Source organism: Capsicum annuum, chromosome 8 (assembly GCF_002878395.1).
Source record: "Capsicum annuum cultivar UCD-10X-F1 chromosome 8, UCD10Xv1.1, whole genome shotgun sequence".
NCBI lineage: Eukaryota > Viridiplantae > Streptophyta > Magnoliopsida > Solanales > Solanaceae > Capsicum > Capsicum annuum.
Window position 1 is genome coordinate 133821998 of NC_061118.1, and position 7806 is coordinate 133829803.

Genomic DNA, 7806 nt, shown 5'->3' on the forward strand with positions numbered 1-7806 from the left:
TCAGATCGACCGTCAAATCTGCGATTCCGATAACGCTCAGTAAAACGGTCATAACTTCTTCATCCGATGTCGGATTTTGATAAAATTGGTATCGATGGAAATCTTGTTCAATGCTCTACATGACTAAAAGAAGAAATTAGAAAAATTACACACGATTCAAAGTGTTTCATACTTGGGAAGATACTTCTAAAACTTTTAGACTTAGATTTTCCGCTTTGCTGGATACGCTCTAAGGCCCAGACTAGAAGAAAACTGTGCGGGGCCTTACAGGTATTAATGATTTTGTTTAACAAAAAATTAGATTTAATTATATTAGAAATTTATTTTTATAATTATTTTAAATTAAAATGTCACGTGTAGTCATTTAATTCGTCACTTTGCCACATCATCAGCGTATGTATTACACGTATTTTATATTTTTTTCCATGTCAGTAAATTGGGCTCAATTGAAAGCATTTATGAAGGAGCAAAGTATTCAATAGGTACCTGTCTTAATTGAGGTTCCTATACGAAAAAAGTAAAATAATTCAGGGGCCTGCATATATATTCCGCCTATATTAAAATATTAGTAATAATTATTTTCATAACACATACATGAAATAAACATACTTACATTATTCTTGATTATCCGTGGTTAACAAAGTTACAAATTACTTGCACCACGACATACTTTATTAAATAGGACGTCGTTGCGTCGATATATTACATAGTGATGATTAAAGTACTTCATCCATGTTACTTAATTTTTAGCCACTTGTGTTGCATCTTGGAAAGGAACCATGGCGATTTGATCATCCAAAATGAAATGACAAATAGGCTTATCCCCTGGTTTAACATTGAGCAATTGAAAAGGCAAAGCCTTGGGATTCATGGATGCAGTATCTTCATGACGTACTGATACTGCATTAACTTTTGTTCCATCATCACCCACCATTGAAACCATAAATGTCCTAGTGCTTCCTACATCATGGCAAAAGTGTACTGCATATGGGTAAGCCACTTTGTGCATTAGTTTTTGAGAGACGGAAGGTTCAATTTTTTCCTTCATGTAAATCTGTTTCAAAGAAGTATGGGGTAACTAGGTGATTTTCATTAAGACCATTTTCAGCAGCACCATTGTACCATGAACCCACTCCCCACGGTTGGTGTAATTTGTGAAGCTCAGACTTCGCGGCTGGTTGATACCATGAACCCACTCCCCATGGTTGACGTACTTTTGAATGTCACCCTCGGTGACTGGTTGATACCAAGAACCTATTCCCCATGCTTGGCGCAACTTGTGAAGGTCCCCCTCGGCTACTGATTGATACCAAGAACCTACTCCCCATGGTTGGCGTAACTTGTGAAGGTCGCCCTCGGCTGCTGGTTGATACCAGGAGCCTACTCCCCATCATTGTCGTATTTTGTGAAGGTCAAACTGGGCGACTGGTTGATACCAGGAACCTACTCCCCATGGTTGACGTAATTTGTGAAGGTCACCATCACCTGCTGGTTGATACCAGAAACCCACTCCCCATGGTTGGCGTAATTTGTGAAGGTCACCCTCGGCTGCTGGTTGATACCACAAAGCCACTCCCCATGGTAATTGGCATAATTTTTTTAGGTAATCCTCGGCGACTGGTTGATACCAAGAACCCACTCCCCATGGTTGGCATAATTTGTGTAGGTCACCCTCGGCTGCTGGTTGATACCACAAACACACTCCCCATGGTTGGAGTAATTTTTTAAGCTCAACCTCAGCTGTGTGAATGCAAAATATCCATACGAAAATGATTATTGCACCAGTTATATAATAATAATAATAATAATAATAATAATAATAATAATAATAATAATAATAATATAGTCTTTATTGTTGCCATCATACACTAACAGTAATAGTAATATAGCCACAATTGTATTGATGATGATGTACGATATAATGATAATTTCGATGATGATATAATAAGTAATTGAAATTTAAGTATTAGTCTTGCTTCTAAATGTGCTGGATGCTAACCATTAGATGTTTATAACGACAAGTTTTGTAGTCAAATATTTAAAAAGTGTTGTATGCTCCTAATTTAAAATAAATTAATTGAGTTGATGATTAATTAATAATTACCGACAAAATAGTGTAAGGCATCCTTAATGGGTCTGGGCATGGGAGCATTGGGCAGTTTCGCTTTCCAATAGACCTCCGGAGATAAATTTGCTGCATGACTTGCTACAAACGCAAGCTTCAACACACAGAAAAATTAGCAAATGTTCATAAGCTTCTTAGCATCATTAAAAGTATTTGCTTTCTCAACTTCTGAATATAAAATTCGTCTTTACTAAAAAACTAATGAATATAATATTCAAATAAAATATTAAATTAATCTAGTAGTATAGCAATAAAATATTTTTTAAAAATTATATGAAAGTTGGAAGTGATCATGGCTAGCGATGATGGTTGTGGATGACGATTGATGCTTGTATGTAGAGCTATCAAAATGGGTTGGCCCAACTCAATCCTAGCGGGCTAGAGAATTAAATGGGCCAGGACGGGCTAGCCCTTTTAACTAAAGGGCCTTTAAAATAGCGGTCCAGCCCTAAGCGGGTTGCGGATTGAGATGGATTGACCCGTCAGAGAAAATAAAAGCAACCCGAAACATGATAAATGAAAATATTATAAGTACTAGACTATCAACAACTTTATGGTTTCACTTTAATATGTCTCCTACTAGTTTTTAGCATGTTATAGGCATTTTACAAATACCTTTAAGGGTCATTAGGTTGGGAAAGAGTTATCCCGAGATAATTAGTCTCGGAATTAGTTATTCCATCATGTATACAGATAATTTTACCCTTAGGTTGGGAAAGAGTTATCCCGAGATAATTAGTCTCGGAATTAGTTATTCCATCATGTATACAGATAATTTATCTCATTACTATGGTGTAAATGGTGAGATAAATAATGTTGGTAGTCCATTTAATCTCAAATTATTTATCCCTTATACCTCACATCAAATGATCCCTTAGTTATAATTAGCTCGTGACATTTACTGTAATAAGCAAAATGATGATTAGCTACAAATTTCATAGAAAAATTCCAATATGGCTAAGATAATAAATATAGATATACACAAAGTATTTAAATAAAAGCAACAATTATAATAGAAGAGAGCCTGAATTTAAAAAACAAAATATTGCATTAAGCAAAGGCAACAACTACTAAACCATCACGAATAAAAGCAACTTTTTGAAGTTCACAACTAAAAGTAGCTTACTAGCCATTTCAAACACACACTAAGAACTTTCAAAAAATTAGTGTCAACCAATGAATGGATAAAAAAAGTAGCTAGTTAGAAAAGATTGACAAAATTCTAATTCCTAATAAAAAAAATGACCAACTTAAATTAATTTAATAATTATTTTTAATGTCCCCGCCTATGAGCTGGTCTATGAGGCTGACGGGTTAAGCCTTTGAGGCCGACGGGCCCAGTAAGGCTGAGCTTATAAGCTTCGTTTCTAAATGGGCTGAAAAAACTTAGCCCAACCCCACTTAATTAAAGAATTAAGTTGAACCGACCTCACGGACCAAGCCCATTTTAACAGCTCTACTTGTATGTTGGGCGATGACGGTGGTTCTGGGTAGTAACTAGCGGTGATGGTGTGTGACAATTGTGATTAAATAATGATTATAGATCATATGAGTAGTTTGTTGTGGTGACTAATAATTGTGTTGAACGATGATTGCTAGTGTTGGTGGTGAATAATGACGGTGATTGATGATATAAAATGATGGTTGATCGTCGTTAATTGTTGATGATGGTGATAGTAGGTAATGATTCTTTGGTAATTTATAATGATGAATGGCGGTTACCATTAAAGTTGGATGAAATGGTGATAAATAATTTATCATCTTTGTAGAAACCTTTGAATAAGCATTTTAATAATATTAAGACTTTATTATAGAACCTAATCATTTGTATCTACTCGGATCCATCAAATGATAGTAAATTAAGAAAACCAATACGTAAAGGTTAACATCTATATAATTGAGATTCAAGCCTGGGAAAAAGTCAATAAATTTTAATGACTGATATTTAAATAATTACTATTAAAACTTCATCAGGGTAAACAAATAAGATCTTAATCTTCATAATAATTAAATTTTAATTCAAATGAGTATGTCATAAGAGAAAAGAAATAATATTCTACTCACAGAAAGAAGTATGAAGAAGTAGTGGTGATGCAATTCCATTGAGTTTGTAACTGAACTCACAAGAATATCAGAAGATTAGAGCAAGCTAAGCTCCCGAGGAACTATGAGGCAAAATGCTGCCCTATTTATAAGGATAAAGCAAGGGCTTTTTTGGAAATTTAGTTTTACATTGAGAGAGATGTTCTTTTCTTTCTAGAGCTACAAAAATGGGAAAATCCGTTGGGCCACCATGGTCCAAATGTGAAAGCATTGATCATTCACATCATAAACCGATTTCTTTGTGGACTTTTTTACCCTTTGTTTCCAAATTAATATTTTTTTGTATTAGTCTCCCTCTTCATCTCTATTTGTCCATTTTACTATGAGCATAGGAATTAAGAAGCAATAAATCATATCATAGGGGTAATTTGATCATATTATCCTTTAAATATGATAAATTTAATATTTTTAAAAAATATTAGATAATGAATTGTATTTGATGTTAAGAATAAAATGAATAAAAATAGATAAATAATTCATTAATTTTATAAATTAAATAAATATTATTGAATATTTCAGAATTAAAAAGTGGACAAGATTGCCAAGGAAGTAATTTATTCATTAATTAATTGGGAAAAGATATCATTTCCACCCCATACTATACAAGAAAAGTCTAAGCCATACCTAAATTATATAAATGACCTATTACACATCTTAACTATATAAAAGTGATATTATTACCTCCCCGCGACTCCCATTCTAAGGCGCGTGTGTTACACTTATTTTAGGCGCGTCCAGCCTATTAAATAACAAAAGTAAACGGCTAAAAACATCAAGGGAAAAGACATCGTTTCCACCCCAAAGTATAGTTGAAAAGTCGAATCCACACCTAAATTATATAAGTGACCTATTACACACCTTAACTATAAAAAAAAAGATATTGTTTACTGACGTGGTGCTGACATGGCAGCGCATGTAAAACACTACACCACATGCAAGTGGTGGTAGCCTGACAGGGTGTAAATAGTTTCACTTTTTTATTGTTTAGGTGTGTAATAGGTCACTAATATAGTTTAGGTGTGGCTTCGACTTTTCGGATATAGTTTAGGATTGAAACGATGTATTTTTCCTTAATTAATTATCTTCCCATACATGGGCAACTTTTTCAATGTATAGGAAATTGGAAAATTTATAGCATCACGATAAATGTTGAACTACCCATCAATATATGCAAGATTCTAATGTCGTTTCCAATTTTTTTCATTGCAACAGTTGAAGTTTTGTCATAAACCAGTTTGTTTAAAAAAAATTGTTATTGAATATGACTTTTAATTAAGTAGTTTCACTAACATGTTTAAATAAATCTAAGCTGTATCGATAAAAAAAAAATTAAATATAATTTGAAATACTTTAATAATGACAAACTTAAAACACTTTAGACATAATAGACGTCGATTTATTATAAAAATCATATAATCCACAAGTGTCAATCATAGTTAACACCAAATCAAGAGAGTCATGCAATATTGTGACTTGTGGTCTACTTCGATTTGATAATGTGAATCAATATTAAGCATTTTTATTAATTGTTATGTTTAAATAAGTTTAAATGTATATATATTTAAATAACTTTTTAGATATGTCTTGAAAATATATCTATAATGTCGGTCAAAATCCAAAACACTTTATCTATGATAGAAATCAACACATCATAGAATGAACTAAAATCATATATTAGTTCATAAGTGTCGACCGTAGTTAACAATAATCTAATAGAGCCGTGCATTAATGTTGTGGTCTTAATACATGTTGATTATTTCGATTTGGTTCGATTTTTACAATTTCGGTTCGGTTATTTCGGATTTTTATTTTGGTTTTAAAGATTAAAGTAGTGAGTTCTAGAAAAATAATCTTTTTTTCAAACCTATTTTTCATTCCCAAATATAATTAATTCAATACGCATGAAATAACCATAACTATCGACCTCGCTGGGACATCGCCGTTGGCGTGACGGCAGTGGCCGCACTCAGCAGCGACTGCTGATGGCAGTGACGAACTGAGCAAACGACTGTCGTTGGTGATGTTGAAATTTCAAATGAATTGACTAACTGAGGATGGTTGAGCGCCACTGCAGCCTTCACATTAATGTTAGGGTCTAAAGAAAAGCAGTATATTAGGATTTAGGGTTACTAAATGATTATAATTTATATATTTATATGTTATATCAGATTATATTATATTCTTAGTATATTTACATAGATATTAAATCATATATATATATATATATATATATATATCATAATATATTATTTATATAATTTCGGTTTATCCAAATTTTTTTTGTAAATCTAAAAACCAAACTGTTTAACCAAATTTCTAAAATTTGAAATCAAAACCAATCCGAAAAACCAAAAAAAAAAAAACCAAAATTAAATTTTGATTCGGTTTTTTGGTTTAAACAAAAATATGCCCAGCCCTACTTGTGAATCGCTATGTAATGACCTGATTTGTGAAATTCTATTTTTTATATGATTTGACCATTTTGTTCTTTTCCGTATTTGCTACATGTTAGGGGTGTGCATTGATCGGTTCGGTTCGATTTTATATATTATCGGTTTGGTTTATCTATTATCAATTTTTAAACATGTTAAACCAATAAGATATTTTTTATCGATTTTTGGTTTATCAATTTTTAGTCCTTAATGGTTCGATTTTGGGTTTAACTGATAAGAAAATATGCATAAAATAAAAATAGTAGTAACTAATAATAAAAGAAACGAAATCTTAGTTACAGCAACACTCCTACATGATGTGTTTTATTTTACAAAAATCTTCAAGCTTGGATAAGTTTTCAAAAAATTGAATAGGTTTATGAAAGAGAAATATAGAGTAGGTTTTATAAAAAAAAGTAGGGATAAAGTGTAATTTGGAATATTCTTATTGGGTTATCGGTTTACTCAATAACTCAACAAGAAAATATCGAATCAAACTAATAACTCAATCAAAAAAATTATAAAATCATTAAAAATCGTTAACCCAATAACATAAACCAATAGCATTTTTATCGATTCGGTTTATTGATCGGTTCAGTTTTTGCACACCCCTACTATATATTGATTTGAGAGTGTGGATGATTGATATGATTGTCAATGCCTTCAGGAGGGTTTTGGTTGAGTTTGAGTTGTTTAGGGACTTTAAAAGTCTTATTATTGACTTCAATCAATATTTGATGTTCTGAGTGTCGGATATCAATTTCAAAAGTTTCATTAGATTCGAAATATCGAATTTGGGTTAGTAGCGAGGTTGGTTTAGGTTTGCAAGCTGATGTACCGGCTCATGAAGGTACATTTTTTTATCTTTAAGGGAGGATAATTATATGTTTTCCAGCAACCGTTAGTGTTTTTTTATATGTTTGTACATGTTCTCAAGAGTTAAACTCAAAGGTAAGAAATATCAGAAATTTAAATTTTAGAAGCCTGCGATGTGGAGCCTGACGGGCCCTTGACGAATTGTCATACCAAAACGAAGAAAAATAGTGGAAAAGCAGAAATTGGGTGACGGTCCAACTGACGAACCATTAAGGCTTCGACGAACCGTCACCCTAATCATCCCAACTAAACAGAATCTAGGAAAATCAG

At 32.5% G+C, this 7806-nt stretch overlaps 1 pseudogene; it reads right to left on the reverse strand.

Moving 5' to 3' along the window:
- Window positions 1–556: 556 nt before the first annotated feature.
- Window positions 557–4275, reverse strand: LOC107842123 (annotated as a pseudogene).
- Window positions 4276–7806: the final 3531 nt, after the last annotated feature.